We start from the raw sequence: 18,276 nt of genomic DNA on the forward strand, positions 1-18,276 counted from the left end.
TTCAGCAGGTGACGTGGTGGTTAAGGCTCTGGATACTTACATGGTCAACTGCAGTTTGAATCCTAGACCTGGCAGCTGAAAATCATACTGGGCATGTATGTGTGTGTGCCCAAAATCCTGAGAGAAAAATGCAGCAGAAAGGATTGTAGCATGGCCATACCCCCTTGGGAGTGATTTATCACTTTCCCTTTCTCTGTCCCTCTCCAGTGAGCACACATGCCCTATGGCAAAAGCCTTTAAAAGGAATAAAGAATATCTATTTTTTTTCCGTTTTTATTTATTTATTTCCCTTTCTTCATGACCAAGTGAGTTTGCACACACTTCAGAGAGACAGAGAAAGGAGCACCCACCACCACACCCACGTGCCTGCCTATTGGACTTTGGACTTTCATATGCAAGCCCAGTATGTCTCAGCCTGGCTAAGCTGGAGATTCAAACAACCGTCACATGTGGCAACTGGCTTTTCTTGAGTGGTATATTACCACTGTGCCACAGAACTGGCCCTGAAATAACTAAAGTTTTATACATGTCTACAAGTGACATGTCCTAATAACTCAAGACCTTGCTACAAATTTAGAATGCTAACATATATATTAACCACAAAAAATAATTATTTTCTAAGCCATTTTAAAGAAATATTGATATATTAATAATCAATTATGGTGGAAGATGGACTATCAGTTTCATAAACATATAAATACTACAAATAAGTCACAAAAGGTCACAGGCCAATAGAAGCTAGAAAGAAATACCAATAAATAGAGCGGAAATAAAAAATAGAGCTGAACTGCAAAATCAAGACGAGAAAGGGCAGGCATTTAATGAAGAAACATTAATTAGCAGATGCATCATCAATGGGAATGACAATGCTACCAAGAGAAGGAACTCACATGGAAAAGAAAAATGTGTCTAAGAGAAGGAAACTGCAATTAATGTGAACATACATTATAAAATAGAGACGTGACAGAAATACATAATATGAACCAAATCATGTTATGTTGAATGAAGAAATTGGTGGGGGGAGCTGCAAAGTTTCAAAGACAAAATACGTTGATAATGATTACAACTGCCAGAAGTACTAGCTACACATTTTATCCTGTGTAAAAGGTCTATTATCTCTAAAAAGCATGCAAATAAATAGTTAAAATTTTCTATCTACAAAAATTGTGCCTGTAATATAAAGCTGTGTTACTTATACTGTCAAAATAATGTTACAGAATTATACAGCTGGGTTATAAGAGCACATGAAAATTTTGTTTTATGGCCAGCCACAGTGGTACAGTGGTAATGCAGTGCTCCCCAATGTGGAGGCCAGATAAGAATGTCCTAGGTTCATGATCCAAAGTCTCTCTGTGTACGCTGGGTGTGCACACATGTGTCTGTGATCCTGGTTGGCTGAGGATAGATCACGGGATAGATCACAACATGAAGACTTTGTTGGGAGTGTCTCTCTCTCTCTCATAAGAAATAAATACATTTTTTTTATTTAATCATACCACTCAACAGCACCAAACAAAAAATTCTAAATAGTTATCATTGGACTTTGATAAAGTACAAAGTCCTTAAAATTGAAAATTTCACAAAGGGCTGACACTGACACCAAGCCCTGCATTGCATCTATTGTATATATTATTTAACAGGTTCCTCCGAGTCATTTTATCATGCTAAAGAATGATAAAATAGGAAGTTGAATTAAAAGACAAATATAGGGCCACCCTATAATGTAGTGGTTAGGGTGGCTGGATCCCACCACTGACCTTGGCTCATGGCCAACCTTTCGGTTCAAGTCTCAGACATGGCAGTTTGAGAAATACACCAGGCACATGTGCATATGTGCACAAAATCCTGAAAGGAAGGAGAAATGGAGGAAAGAGGGTGTGGTGTGACCAGTCCCTATCAGGAGGGTGCTTTCTCACTTTCCTTCTCTCTCCATCTCTCTCTCTGTCTCTCTCAGGTGAGTGAATGCACACTCTGGAAAATAAAAAAAAAAAAGAAAAGGCAAAATAAATGGCATCTGAGATTCAGCTAATGTAGTATGTCACATTAAAAGAATAAAGAACAAAAGCCACGTGATCAACTCAATAGAGAAAGCAATTGACAAAATTTAAGTCTTTTACGATAAAAACACTCAACAAATTAAGATTAGCAACTCAGACTGATAAATGACATGTACAAAAAACCCACAGCTAACATCATACTTAATGGTGGAAAACTGACTACTCTCCCATTTCTATGATCAAGAACAAGACAAGAATGTTTGCTCTTACCACTTAAATTCAGCATTGTGCTGGTGATGCTAGCTAAGGCAATTAGGCAAGAAAATAAAATAATTAACATTCAGAAAAGAAGAACTAAGACTATTTCTATTTACAGATAACACAATCTTGTATATAAAAGCTCCTACGGAATCCACTAAAAAACTCTTAAAATAAAAGAGTTTAACAAGTTTGTAAAACATAAGATCAATATATGAAAATGAACTGTATATACAAAAATAAAATTTAAAAAATTTCATTTTAGCATTAAAAAGAATGAACTATGGGACCAGCAGCTGATTTAGTGGTTAGGGTGCTGAATTTCCACATGGCCAATCAAGTCCCAAGCAGGATGGCTCACTTTATCACTTTCACTCTCCCTTTCTTTCTCTGTCTCTCTCTGGTGAGCACACATGCCACATAGCAAATAAAATAATAATAATAACAATAAACTAAATCAAATACTTTTAAAAAAATGACTCCAGGCATGTGTGCATACGTGCCCAAACTTCTGAGAGAAGAATAAAGGAGAAGGGACTGTAACATGGCCATCCCCCCCAAAGGTTAATTTCTCACTTTCTCTCTCTGTCTGTCTCTCTCTCTCTCCAGCAAGTGCATGCACTCTATAGGAAAAAAAAAAAAGAAAACTAATCAAATACTTAGGAATAAATTTAACAAAAAAAGTGTAAAACTTAAATGCTGAAAACTATAAAACATCATTGAGAAAATTAAAGAAGACCTAAATAAGTGGAAAGATATCCCATGTTCATGGATAGGAAGACAACAGTGTTAAGATGGCAATACTTCCCAAATCAATCTAAAGATTTAGTGCAATCCCTATCAAAGTCCCAACTAGATTTTTTGCAGAAATTGGCAAGCTGGTCCCAAAAGTCACTGGTAAGTTCAAGGGACTCGAAATAGCCAAAGCAATTTTGACAAAGAAAACCAAATTTGGAGGACTCATATTTTATGATTTGAACACTTACTACAGGGCCTTTTGTGTAGTTCTGCAGTTAAGGGAGCCAGATCCCACAGAGCAGACTGTGGTTCAAATTCTTGACTGCTTAAAAAACATGTTGGGGGTATATACACACATAAGCAAAAAAAATTTTAAAAAAGAAAAGAAAAGAAAAGAACCTGGGATGTGCTAGATAACATCATAATAAAAACATACACAGTAAAAATTGTGAAAAATATAAGCAAAACGTATTGAAAATTTATTTTAATACCACTACTACTCTTTCACAGATGGAATGAACAAAAGTAATGACATAAAGTGCTATCCAGAGGCAGACATAGTGCAGCAGTAAAACTCAATACTTTGGGAAGCTGGCCCATATGAGAAAGTTCCAGGTTTACACCTCCCCAAGTGTGCCAGCCTACATGTGCCCATGATCCAGGGTATGCGGAAGCTGGAAGTGATTGTGGTATCAAGAACCTGCTGGGGGTGCTGTCTCTTTCTCTCATTTTCTCCCACTCTTTCTCACACTCATGGAAAAATAAATAAAAAACAAAAACAAAACTTTGAAATGCTACCCAGTAGAAACAGAATGCAAGTTACAGATGTAATTTTAAATGTTGTAATGCTGAGGCTGGCAGGTATCATGGTGGTGAAGGCACTAGACTACCCCATGGCCAACAACAGTTCAAATCCCAGACCTGGAGGCTTGCTTTCTCACTCTCCCTCTCTTGTTTCTGCCTCTGTCTCTCTGGTCAAATTGAAGAATGATAAAAATTAAATAAACAATTCTTTAAAAATAAATAAATAAATGTTGTATTGCCTCATTTTTTAAAGTATAAAAAAGAGGTAAAATTATTTTAATATGTCCTTTTTATTTAACCTAGTAGATACAAATATTGACATTTTAATATGTAACCAATATAATAATTATTATTGGGATATTTTGTTTTAGTGTATTAAGTCTTAAAAACCCAGTATGTATTTTACACTTACAACATATTTCATTTCAGACTAATCACATTTCAAATACTCAATAGCCATATGTGGAAAGTGGCTACCACATTGAACAGTTCAACTAGAGACAATCCAAATAATATAGTTCATAAGAAAGATAGTAAACTAAACTTAAAACCTAAAAATAGAATACACACTTTGTAAACTGCCATGGAAAATTTATAAAAATTGGTTAGACACTTTTAAAAAATTTTTTTGCCAGAGGATGTATATGCTCACCAGAGAGAAACAGAGAAAGAGAAAGTGAGAAGGCATTCCCCATGGGGAATGATCATGCAGAAATCCATCTTCTCCATTTCTCCCTCCTTTCAAAGTTTTGGGCATACACACACACGTGTCAGGAATAGTTTTCAAGCCACCGGGTCCATGACTCAAACTGCATAGTCAGTCATGTGGGATCCAGCACCTTAAAACTATGTCAGCAGCTGGCTCAATCAACTTTTTCAAAACAAAATCTCGGGACTGGCAGGTGGCATAGCGGTTAAGGACGCTGGACTCCCACATGGCCAACTACAGTTCACGTCCTGGACCTGGTGGCTTGCTTTCTCACTCCATCTCTGTCACTCTCTCTCATTCTGTCTCTCTCTGGTCGAATTAAAATAATTAAATTAAATAATTCTAAATATATATATCTCTTTTCTAATATAAACATTATGTCATGTCACATCAGGACACACTGGGCTTTCTATGAGGTAGCTACTATTTCTCATTTTCTTTTTTCTTTTCTTTTTTTTTCCTATAGGGCATGTGTACTCACTGGAGAGAGACAAGGAAGAGACAGAGAGAGAGAGGAAAAGAGAGAAATCAGCCCCCAGAAGTATGGACACATTTCTCTCCTCCATTCTCCTCTCGGGATTTTGGACACACATGCATACACACCTGGCACAGTTTTCAAGCCTTTGGGTCTGGGATTCTAACTGCCTTATCCACCATGCCACTGGCTGGCCCAGTAGTTTCCATTTTCTGAATAAAAATGCCAGTGTTAAGAAACTTTCTCCCTGAGGCTGGCAGGTGGTGTGATGGTTGGAATGTTGGACTCCCACATAGTCAACCATGGTTTGAGTCCTAAACCTGATGGCTTGCTTTCCCTTTCTCTTTATGTGTGTCTCTCTCTGGTCAAATTTAAAAACAGTAATAATAACAAATGGAATTAAATAAATAAGCCTTTGTTTAAAAAAAAAAAAAGAAAGAAAAGAAAAGAAAAGAAACTTGCTCCCAGGTTATGCACCTAGCAAGCACAGTCAAGGTATAAACCCAGGTAATCTGGTCCAAGAGACTGAGCTTTTAATCACCAACCCATATTGCTTCTCTCAGTATTTTAATGTAGTTACATAATTACAAGTAAATAAATCATGGTACATCTCTATTTGAATGTTATGAAAAGTTCTACTCTGTGAAAGATACTGTTAAGAGAATAAAAAGAGGGACCAGCAGTTAGCGTAATGGCTATGTCGCTGGACTCCCATGTAATCGACCGCGGTTTGCATCCCAGACCCGGTGGCTTAAAACTCACGCCGGGCACGTGTGCGTGTGTGTCCACGATCCTGAGAGGAGAATGGAGGAGAAGGGATTGCAGTGTGGCCATCCCCCGTGGGGCGTGATTTCTCACTTTCTATCTCTCTGTCTCTGTCTGGCGAGCGCACACACCCTATAGCAAAAACCTCTCAAAAAAAAAAAAAAAGAGAGAGAACAAAAAAATAAACTGTGGAGTCAGATAAAATTTGCAAAACACATCTGATAAGACTGGTATCCAAAATTTATTTAAAAAAAAAAGTCTCTCTCTTTTTTTAAATTCAAGCTAGAGCATGTGCAGACACACGAGAGAGAAGCATCCTTCACAGGGCTCAGTCACACTGTGATCCCCTTCCTCCAGTACTCCAGTCTGTGGAGGTGGGTGCAGGTGTCCATCTTGGGCATGCACACCTGCATCCACTGTGTTTTCAGGCCAATCAGACTGGGGACTAGAACTGTAGTTGGCATGTGGTTTCCAGATACATATTCCAGTATGCTACCAGCCGTGCCAGAGGCTGGGTCTACAGAGAACTCTTGTGAGTGCAGAACTCTGGTGAGTGCACATACCCTGTAGCAAATTTAAAAATAATAGTGATGATAAATAAAAGTAAGTAAATAATTCTTTTTTCAAAAATTAAAAGAGTACAGTGGAGAAACCTGACAGACACTACGTCAGCCAAGTGATCCAGATCAACAACAGTCATAAATCATGTTGATAGTCTGTACCTCTGATACGATGTGATGGAAATGGCACTTTCCTCTAGGATCTTCCTCCCTAAAACTCATAGCCCCCGTCTACTCATGAGAAAAAGCACCAGACACCTTCTGACAGAGAGGCATTTTACAATATACTTGACCAGAACGCCTCAGAACTGTCACAGTCATCAAAAACAGGAAGTCTGGGAAACCATCACAGCCCAGAGGAGCCCACAGAGACTAAATGAAATAAGGTAACCTGGATGGCATTCTGAAATAGAAAAAGAGCATTAAGTAAAAACTCGGGAAAACCAAATAAACTATGGATTTAACTATGGAGCTAATGGTGTATCAGTATCAGTTCATTACTTAAAAAAGAAGTACCATACTAGTATAAAATGTTAAAAAGGGAAACTGTGGGAAGGAAGAATAGGGGAAGTCTGTACTATCCACTCAGTTTTCCTATAAATCTAAACTGTTCTAAAATATAGTCTATTGATTTTTTAAAAGTAGAATATGATATAATCGTAATGTTTTGTAAATTAAAAAATTAAGTTCAATTCATTTATTTAGTAATCTTTATTGAGTTCTGCCTACATACCCATCAGATACTGTGATTAACACCAGAATATTAAATAATGGTTGTCTCTGGGTAGTAGAATTCCAGCTAGTTTTATCATCTTCTTTGTACTTTCGGTATTCCTAAACATCTAAATATATCTATTTTTCAAACAGATAACAATAAGTAAAATAAAAATCTTCAGCCAGTCTTGAAGCCTAGTGGATAAGGAAGCCCAATAGCATGTAGCCAACTGTGGTTTGAATCCCAAAACCGGTAGCTTGAAAAAATACGCCAGGCACGTGTACACGCTCGTACAAAATCCTGACAGGACAGAGAAATGGAGGAAAAAGGATTGTGGCATCGCTGCAATCTTATCCCCCACTACCCCCCCCACACACACCAGCTATCTCCCATCCAAGCACATGAGCTCTCTTATAATTAAAAGAAAATCACAGACCAGTTCTGCGGCCTGGTGGTTAAGGTGGCTGGATCCCACATGGCTGACTATGCAGTTCAAATTCCTCACTGGATAGCTTGAGAAACATGCTGTGTGTGTGTGTGTGTGTGTGTGTGTGTGTGTGTGTGTGTATGCACGCACACATGTGTGTACCCAAGCATGCACCCAAAATCCCCAAAGGAGGGAGAGAAGGAGGAGAAGGGATTGCAGTGTAACTATGCCCTATGAAGGGTACTTTCTCCTCTCCCTCTCTCTCTGTCTCTCTCTAGTAAGTGCATGTGCTCTTTAGTCAAAAAGAAAAAAAAAAAAACACTATGTAAGCATGAGGTAATATTACTCATTGTTGGGGCTGACAGGTGGCATGGTGGTTAAGGTGCTAGACTCCCACATGGCTGACTGTGGTTCAAATCCTATATCTGCCGATTTGCTTTCTCACTTTCCCTTTCTCTCTCTCCGGTCAAATTAAAAAATAATAATTAATAAAATTAAATAAATAATTATTTTAACAAATTACTCATTGTTTGGATAGACTTTTGTGGTATTAGAGACAGTGTGGGAGGAGGGTGGGAAATGGCAGAGGGTGAGAGGGAGGTAATCAAGGGGAAAAAAGAAAGACATAATGGGATTGGCAGGTGGTATGGTGGTTAGGGATGCTGTGTGAAAAGCAGCACCTGCCCCCTGAGAACATCGGAGGCACCTCTGACATCACAGCATTCACTGTATGAGGACCCAATGCTGTAGGGTTGATATGAGCCTCCTCACAGTTAACTTCGACCATGAGCAATACCATTTGGTATAGATGTCCTCATACCAAAGAGAAAAAGTAATTATAAACATATCACAAGCAATGCCATAATGTCTAAATGCATTTACATATATGTGGAATGTGTGTGTATGTATTTTTTTAAGAGAAATATATGCTATAGGCATGTGCTCACCGGAGAGATAAAGAGACAGAAAGCAAGAAATCATACCCCTGGGAGGTGGCCACACTGCAATCCCTTCTCCTCCATTCTCTTCTTGAAACCTTGGGCATGCACACACATGCACCCAGCGTGAGTATAAAGCTACCGGTCTGGGCCGTGAGCTGTGGTCAACTACGTAGGAACCCAGCGAGTTAACCATTACGCCATCTGCTGGTCCCAATGCATTTATATTTTAACATTTGCTTATCAAGTACTTAATACATGCTAAATAATAAAAACGTGAACAAGATAAATTTAATCTAACCTATTTTAAGGCCAGTCTAGCAAAAAATAAATACAGATTTAAACAAACAACTAGAGTAAATTGTGGTATGAGCTAAAGGGAGATCAAGAATTGATCTTGCATCTGAAAGCCTCAATTAGCCAGCAAGTATGTGTGTTGGGGGTGAGAGGAGGTGGAGAGCTGGTGGGATGAGGGAAAGAACTGATGAGACACAAGGAACTTGGCTGAAATAATTTCCACATGAAAGGCAGAAAGTAGAGGTCAGGGGTGAGAGGAAAAGTGGTACAAGATGAATATGAAAGGCAGGCTCGTGGCAATACACCGTGGTCTGTACAAAAAGTAATGCATGTGCTTGTTCGCTTCCGCAGCACAGATACTAAAATTGGAACGATACAGAAAAGATTAGCATGGCCCCTGTGCAAGGATGACACAAAAATTCGTGAAGCGTTTCATATTTTTAAAAAAGTAATGTACTATAACATGAAGACACATACACAATGTGGTGCAAATCGGAAGATGCACCTTCCCATTATAATTCAAATTGTCCTAAAAAATAATTCCCTAAATTTCCAGGCAGTTTGCAGATATCTATGCCAGCCAATCCAAGTAGGGAAAAGAAAAAAGGAAAAGAAAAAGGAAAGACAAAGAAACGGAGGATATGCAACCCTGGAAACATGAAATGATCATCAGATCTTTGTGAAAAACTACTGTCAGATGTTAAGTCCAGCTGAAAAGATTCTGACTAGGCAGGATGCCGCAAGACCACTGGTTTTGCAAACTGGTGAAAGTTTCTTTTTTAATAATTATTTATTAAATGTTATTTATTCATTCATTTATTTTTAATTTGACAGAGAGAGACAGAGAAAGAGAGAGAGAAAGGGGGAAAGTGAGAGAGCAAGCCATCAGGTCTGGGACTCGAATCGTGGTCAGCCATGTGGGAGGGTCCAGCGCCTTAATCACCATGTCACCAGCTGGTCCCCTGGTGAAAGTTTTTGATGGTCTCCCAAATTCTGTCTTGTCCATTTACAAAGCTACTTTGTGTTAATTTGGAGAAAAATGACATATGTCACATTATTTCCCACTACTGAAAGGTAAATGTTGCTTCATTTTGTTTGCTAAGTAATACCCCTAATACTCTGAAAGAAAAAATACCCAAGCCAGTGTTCCCTCACACTGTGGATGCTTTTCCTTGCCATGTGTACGTAAAACTCAAAAGTTCCACCTTTTACTTGGAGGCAGGATGAATGACCAAATGCTGTTGAAAACAATTCCACCAACAAAATACCAAAGTGTTCCAAGAGGGGATATTTTGTAAAAGTATTTCAACTACTAAAGCAGAACTCACGTTTTATTTATTTTTATTTTTATTTTTTTAAGAGGTTTTGCCATAAGGGTGCATGTGCTTGCCAGAGAGAGAGACAGGGACAGTGAGAAGAAAAGCGAGAAATCACCTCTCAAAGGGGATAGGCCATGCTGCAATCCCTTCTCCTCCATTCTCCTCCTAGGATCATGGGCATGTGTGTGGGTGTACACACATTTACACACATGCCTGGCATGATTTTGAAGCCACCAGGACTCAAGCCATAATCAGTCATGTGAGAGTTCAGCAACGTAACCACTATGCCATATGCTGGCCCCAAAACTCACATTTTTAAAAAAATGGTAGGGCCAGCAGGTGGCATGGTGATTAAGGCACTGGATTCCCACATGATGAACTATATTTCAAGTCCTGGACCTGATGATTTTCTCTTTCTCTAGTTCTTTCTCCTTCCTCTCTCTCTTCCTGGTCAAACTGAAGAAGAATAAATGAAATTAAATTAATTATTCTAAAAAAAAGAAAGAAGAATGGCATAAATCTCTTAGTGGCATTACACCTAAGAAAGTATGTGAGGTTTTTGTCTATGGGCAAAAGGATTAGTACCATTAAAATGACTCACCAAATTAAATCTGTGAAATTTAATGCTGGGAAGTGCTTCGGGCCCTCTTTTTGGTATAAAGAAGTGCCCTCAGTTTGGACCCCCAGGTTGGCCTGAACACATACCAGGTGAATGCTGCATGCCCAAGATCATGACAAGCTGGAGGGCTGTGTAGAGACCCTGCTGAAGCTGTTTCTCTCTCTCTCTCTCTCTCTCTCTCATGTGCATACACGAGCTTTCTACCACTGATAAACTTAAAAATAAAAAAGAAGTCTCCTACTACTTGAAAATACTCTTCAAGGGTAGATGGTAGAGAGGATAGAAAAAGAAAAAAGAGAAGGACATAAGGAGAGGAAATTCTGTTCTCCTTCTGGGTCCCCCACGGGGGTTCTCACCTCCCTGCATGGTAGGGCCCATGGCCTCTCTCATTCTGTTGCCTTAAATGTTCCCTCTTTCTTAATTCTCAGATCCCCAACCTGGCTCCCATCAGCTCCCCTCCTCCTTTCCCAGCCCAGTTCAGTGGAGTCATTTTGTAGTGATAAGCATCACCATCAGAGCTTACAGTTGGGGAAGAAGGAGGAAGGAGCATTCCTCAGCACTAACAAGGAGAAAGCACATAGAGGGGAGATGCCCAGTGCTATGGTTTCAATCAAAGTGTTTCCCCAAAAATTTCATGTTTTGGAATCTGACGTCAGAAGGCAGTGATGGCTAATGGGTAGTGACTGGATCATGGTGACTGCATTATGGAGGCAACAGTCTCAGGGATAGATTAACGATGTCTCCCAAGACCCAGTGAGTTCTAGCTCTCATGAGAAGTGGATAGTTCTTGGGAGAGCTGGTGGTTATAAAAGAGTTGTCAGGAGTTGTCTCTCTCTGCACACACCTGCTATCTTCTATGTTTCAGTCAGCCATACTGTAGGCCTAATAGACCTTTGGACAGTCCATTTACCGGAATTGTGAGTTTGGACATAAACCTTTCTTGTTATGAAATCACCCAGGCTCAGGTACTTCTGCAATGCAAAAAAGGAATAAGACACCCAGATTTCATCAGGCAAAGTTTCTGGAGGTCTAGGTTGGAAAATCAGCCACCTAAATATTACATTTATAGTCCTCTCCTTTAGGAATAATACTGGCAAAGTAATTTTTTAAACTGTGCTGGTCTGGAAAGCAGCTCAAAAACCATAGTTCTTTTTCTCATAAAGATACTGTTTCTGTAAGAAAATACCTCAGAGAACAGCAGAATAATCTATTAATTTAAAAAATATTCTAAAAGCAGAGGGTTATTTCAGTCTTCTCTTAAATTTTCAATGATACCTAGCATTAAAAAAAAAATTGCCATGGGGTGCATGCACTCACCAGAGAGAGAAAGGGGGAGGGAAGAAGCACCCCCCATGGGGCGTGGTCACACCACAATTCCTTTTCCTCCATTTCTCCATCATGTTGGGACTTGGGGTATACATTGCACATGTACCTGGTGTGTTTTTCAAGCCATCTGGGCCAGGATTCAAACCATGCAGTCAATTATGCGAGATCCAGCTCCCTTAACCACTATGCAATGAGGCCAGTCCCTTAGCATTTTTTCCTAATTAAAACCAAAACAATTCACTTATGTCATAGATGCTTCACTTCACTCTGAACACTTTGAAGAAGTTAAAGCTTTAAATACCAGACCTAACCCCTCCAAAGTGGAGACAGGACCCTGTGTGGGTAAGGATAAAGGGGTAGAAAACTTTTGTTGGGACTGTGAAGAAGGGGAAAAGGGACCCCAGGACCCTCTGTTTGTACTGATGGTGGTGGGCCCGGAGTAAAACCGGCTTGCATCATCCCCAGGACTTCCATGAGTGAACCGCCAACAGTAAGGTATTTTTTCCAGTAACAGGATATTCCTACCCACCTTGCCATGCCAAGCAAACCACACCTGTCAACCCAAAACAATCTCCACCTTGGAAACAGTAAAAAACCAGATTTCATTCTAAAGTATCTGGGTATTCTACACATTTAGTTAAATGTCACGACTACCTTTTTAAGTTATATATTGCTATTTTACAGACTAAAGCAATCTAGTGGATAATGCAATTTCTATAAAGTCTAATTCACAGTTTCTGGTAAGAAATAAAAGTAATGAACCTGATTCCTTGCCATAGGTACACTGAAGTTATCAGATCATTAGGATCTCTAAATCATTCTTTTTAAAAATTTTTTAAAAATCTTTCTTTCTTCCTCCCTCCCTCACTTCCTCCCTCTCTTTCTCTCTCTCTTGCTTTTTTTCTTTCTTTCTTTTTTAATTTGACCAGATAGGGACTGAGAGAGAAAGAGAGAAAACAAGAAAGCAAGTCACCAGGTCCAGGACTCAAACCTCAGTTGGCCATATGGGAATCCAGCACCCTTAACCACCACGCCACCTGTTAGCCCCAGAATTACTCTTAAACATCTACTAAAATCAGGACTAACAGGTGGAGTGGTGGTTAAAGCACTGGATTCTCACATGGCCGGCTGACGTTTGACTTTAGGACCTGACAGCTTGCTTTCTAACCTCTCTCTCTCTGTTGAGCACACATACCCAACAGCAAACTGAAATTATAACAATAATAAATAAAGTTAAATAAATAATTTTTTAAACCCGCTAGTGTCAAGCCTCTAAAATTTTTGTGTTTCATTGTCCTGTGTTATTAGTAGAAGCCTTCATGGAAACATCGTCTTGTCAATTTCATGCCAACCAAATAAAAGTACCATAGAGGGGGGAATGACTTTCAGTTTGTTTATAACTTGTAGATTTACATTAAATTTTTGACCTGGCAGTTAACTTATATATATATATATATATATATATATATGTGTGTGTGTGTGTGTGTGTGTGTGTTTTTTTTTTGGGGGGAGAGGTTTTTGCTATAGGGCATGTATGCTGGCCAGAAAGACAGAGACAGAAAGCGAGAAATCACCCCCTGGGGGGATGGCCACGCCACAACCCCTTCTCCTCCATTCTCCTCTCAGGATCTTGGGCACGCACACACATGCGCCTGACATGAGTTTAAGCCACTGGGTCCAGGACTGGAACCTTGGTCAACTACATGGGAGTCCGGCAACATAGCCATTATGCCAACTGCTGGTCCCAAAAGCATATATTTTTGCCCTTTTCTAAGAGGTAAAATTTAGTGGCAAGGTTAGAATCAAGCCTCCCAGCTTTGTTGTGGTTTTCAGGAAGTCGTCAGCTTACAATAGAGAAACTGTCAGCATGTTCTAGTTATGGTTTGCTTCAACCTGCTGATTGTTTCTGCCCCATGACCCAAGACAAGTGTGGTGTTTATATTTTTAATTCTCTTTCTACTTCCTGTAGAGGAAAAAACTTAAAACACCTGTATACTCAAAACACAGAGAAAACAAAAACCATAAACTAAAAGAAAAGTACTTTGGATTAAGTTTGTGTGTGTGTGTGTGTTTTCAATTGCTAGAGGGTGCATGCACTTGCCAAAGAAAGAGACAGAACAAGAGAGACAGAAATTCCCAGTGAAGTGTGGTAACATCGTAGTCCTTTTTCTTCCTTCCCATTGGGATTTTGGGCACACTCAGCACGTTTTTCAAGTCACTGGGGCTCAATATAAACCACAGTCAGCCACATGGGATTCAACTTTCTATGCATAAGGTTTACTGCGCTACAGGGCCATTCCAGATTAAGTTTTAACTAATGTCCAGACTAGAAATCTAGGATTAACACTTTTGCGATCTTCATTTGGGAGTCTAAGAATCTAAGAATCTATTGTATAGAAGTATGTATACAAACACAAAGTTGCAGATAGAATCTATTACATAGAAGACTTACTGTATAGAAGTATTTGCATACATACACAAAGTTGCAGAGAAAGAGAGAGATGTTCTCTAAAGCACTATGGAAATATTAAAAATACAGAAATTACCTAAACATCCAGCAATACAAGAATATCTAAATAAATTACAAAATAACACATATCATTTTTAACATATATAGATAGACTGATTCACATGGAAAAGTTTCCACCACTCCTATATTAAAAAAATGAAAGCTAAAAATTCAAGTACTGTATATACCTCTATGTTGTATAAATATTCTAAAATCTATCTAGTAGGTGGTGTGGTGGTTAAGTCACTGGATTCCCACATGGTCGATCTTGGTTCGAGTCCCAGACCTGACAGCTTGCTTTCTCACATTCCTCACTCCCCTCTCTAGTAAGCACATGTGCTCTATACCAACTTAAAAAATAATGATGACAATAAATAAAATTAAATAAATAATTGTTTAAATATATATAATTACATAGGAGTTTTTTTTTTTCATTTAAAAAGTACACAAACTGTGACATTTTCCAAAACGTCTAAAATAAGAAGACTGCAATACCAGGGGTTAGTAAGGTTATGAAGTAACTGGAACTGTCACACACTACTGGTGAGAGTGTAAAATGCATACAGTCGCTCTGGAAAACTGTTTGGGGTTAAATACACCTACTCTATGACCCAGTAATTCCACTCCTAGATATTTATGCAAGAGAAGTGGACACTTTTGTTCACAAAGCAAGTTAGACAAGAATTCCCATAGCAGCTGTATTCATAATACCCCCAAAACTGGAAACAATGCAATGTCTATCAGCAGAAGAATGGATAGACTGAAATAGTCACACAATGGAATACTACTTGGCAACAGGAAAATATCAACACAACACAACAACACAGGTAAATCTGAGAAATGTTATGTTTAAGACAGATGCAAAAGAGTCTATACTGATAGTATGAGGTTTCAGACCTGCAAAAGTAATCTATTATGATAGAAGTCAGAACAGCTATTAGCGCTGGGAGGGATGCTGACTGGAAAAGAAATGTCTGGGAATGTTTTTATCTATTGACCTGGACAGTGGTTGCACAGGTGTATACGGATGTTAATGTCATCCAGATGAAACACATAAGATCAGTACATTTTCTGTGTGTAAATCCTATCTTAATAAAGTACTGGAAAGAAAGGAAGAAAAAAAAACGGAAGGAGGGAGGGGGTAAGGGGAAAAGGAATGAAGGAATAAATGGATGGATGGATGGATGGATGGATAAGGAGGCTCATGGGGCCTAGACAGTTAGACAGCAGTTGCACAACAGTGGTCTCTGCAAGGCTGACCCACATGGGAAGGTTCTGGGTTTGTCCCTGGAGACCTCCCTGAGCATGCTGGGTACACCCTGCCCGTGAGCTGGGAACAGTTGAAGCTGGGGGTGGACTGCCATGTCAAGACCCTAATGAGGGTTCTCACTATCTCTGTCTCTCTTGCTCATGGAAGAAATAGGCAAACTTAAAAAAGAGAGAGAGTCACACAAAAAGTTATCAGAAAGGGAAAATTATTCTAATGGAAAGGCAATTTTTAAGGAGGTTTATTAAATGTAGTGGAGAGATTTTCTGTAGCTGAGGCCCCTCACATACTTTCTCATACTCCGTTTATGATTTGTAGTATGCCTTAAGTAATCTCAGCTCTACTACAATATTAGCTGAAGAGAGTACAAGGAGACTTCAGAAAGTTTGTGGGAAAAGGTACAAGTTTATTTGGGCACCAAAATTTTTGAAATCCAGGCATATTTTTTTCATAAAATGCATTTCCCATTAGGTTTCTGAAGATCCCTCACACAGTCATGTGTCACTTAACGATGGGAATACGTTCTGAGAAATGTGTTGTTAGGTGATTTCATCGTTATGTGAACATCACAGTGCATTTACACAAACCCAGATGTATAGCCTATTGCATTCCTAAGCTAGACAGTGTAGCTTAAATGCTCCTAGGGGACCGCTGTTGTGTATGTGGTCTGTCATTGACTGAAACGCTGTTATGTAATGCACAACTGTATAAATATCTGCCACAACACACATTTTAGTAAAGCTCTTATTATGTAAATAAAAACTTCATTTTTCCATAACACATTAATATTAGAATATCAATGATGTTAGGAGGAAACCCTAGATGAGAATATAAATAATTCATAAATAATTTTATCAAACCTATCAACCTCAGGAAGACTTTCTCTCTGGAAGCTAAGACCACTCTGTTCATGAGGAGTCTACATTTGTCCTATCGTCCATGTAAAAATGGGATAGTAAAATTAAACAGTGGAACTCAAAGACTCCAAACCTGCAAACCCATCTGTTATGATCACCTAACCTGTAATACAGCACTGACAAACCGAAAAAGCAAGCAATGAACTCAGAAACACAGGGGAAATAAATATGAGTAAATGTAGCAGAAAATTATAGGATTTCTGTAGGGTGTAATGGTTTATAACATGAAAAAATTAGACCTATAATAGTTATGTCAATATATCAAGACTCTCAGATGATGGTAAAACCTGCACCTTATCTTATACATACATATATACGTATATATGTATATATGTATGTGTGTGTATGTGTGTGTGTGTATATATATATATATATATATGAGATGATTAACAAACTTTTTAAGCATTATACTTATGAAATTAGGTAAAAATGTTATCTTAATGGCTGGCACTAGAATTCCCGTTAAGGAAGAACTGTCATGATTTGGAAAAATAAATTGTTTTGTGGTGCACAGGTGTTGGTGGGAACCGAGACAACTAGACACATACTTAAACTGGCTTTTCATGTGGTGAGGGGAAAATGAGTTTTTTCTCTAGATAGGATAGAGGGGGAAGGTAGCAGTGAGAAGGTGCAAGGCTTACAACTAAATCAAATGAAGAACCAGAGGGTGCACCCTGAAAACTGGGTGGCAGAAGGGCATTTAGGAATCCCTATTGATGCCTAATGCTCAAATGGAAATCATTGGATGACTGCGGTATAAATCCCTCTTCCCTCTCCTGTACCCTTGAGTCTCCAGTCATGCCTTCTACCCTCATAGGAACTTCATGTAAGTAACCATTTGTGGAAGCTGAGAAAGAGAAGAAATCTAGGCCTGGGTTTCTGACCTACTGACAATTTGAACTGTATACTTCTTGGTTGTGGGTGGCTGTCTCGTGTATTGCAGGAAGTCTTACGGCAGCTTTAGCTTCTACCTATTAAATACCAATACTAGATGTTGCATTCTCCCCAGATGTGACAACCAAAACCCAGAGGTTGCCAAAAGTCCCCCTGAACTCCAGCTGGCAACACCGGTTTAGACCTACACCACCCAGGACAGAGAGCAGGTGTAGAGGCTGGAGATCACGAGGGAAAAGTGACCCTGAGAACGCACACTCCCTGAGATGTAGCCAGTTCCTGAGAACAGCTGTGAGCTTCCATTGAGAGTAGACCTTACCTAGAATTCAGAAGGCCTGGGCAGCCCACCGAACATTCAGACTATACATAGAATGAAGTTCAAATACTTCTACCATTTTTCTTTTTCAATTTTAGCAAATGAAAGAGAGCAGAGGAATACACCTTTCGTTTTATTTCAACTGAGAATGCAAAAATACCATTTTTATTCACATGAGCGTGAACACACACACACAAAAACAAAGCGTTCTGTAACACAGTATCCCACACATATCTTCTTGATGTATACTCATTCATACGTACATCGACTAGGAAAAGTCTCAAGTGCTACCCGAAAAAATCCCTTTGTTACAAAAACAAAATTTCAACCGAAACATCAGAGTCAAAAAAGTATGCATTTGAGCATCTCTAACGAGTACAGAAATTCATGGGGCCAGCAAGTGGCATGGTGCTTAGGGGCGCTGGA

The 18,276-nt window shown here is 39.0% G+C and overlaps 1 protein-coding gene and 1 non-coding gene across 4 annotated transcripts in view; one reads left to right on the plus strand and one right to left on the minus strand.

The window, feature by feature from the left end:
* Positions 1-18,276, minus strand: part of SKAP1 (src kinase associated phosphoprotein 1) — a 318,226-nt gene that overhangs the window by 283,734 nt on the left and 16,216 nt on the right. The gene's annotated exons all lie outside the window — the stretch shown is intronic.
* On the plus strand, positions 9,015-9,125 carry LOC114005645 (U6 spliceosomal RNA). Its single transcript, XR_003547477.1, has one exon. It is a non-coding gene; the product is annotated as a U6 spliceosomal RNA (small nuclear RNA).

Source organism: Tupaia chinensis, unplaced genomic scaffold (assembly GCF_000334495.1).
Source record: "Tupaia chinensis unplaced genomic scaffold, TupChi_1.0 Scaffold144171_1, whole genome shotgun sequence".
Lineage (NCBI taxonomy): Eukaryota > Metazoa > Chordata > Mammalia > Scandentia > Tupaiidae > Tupaia > Tupaia belangeri.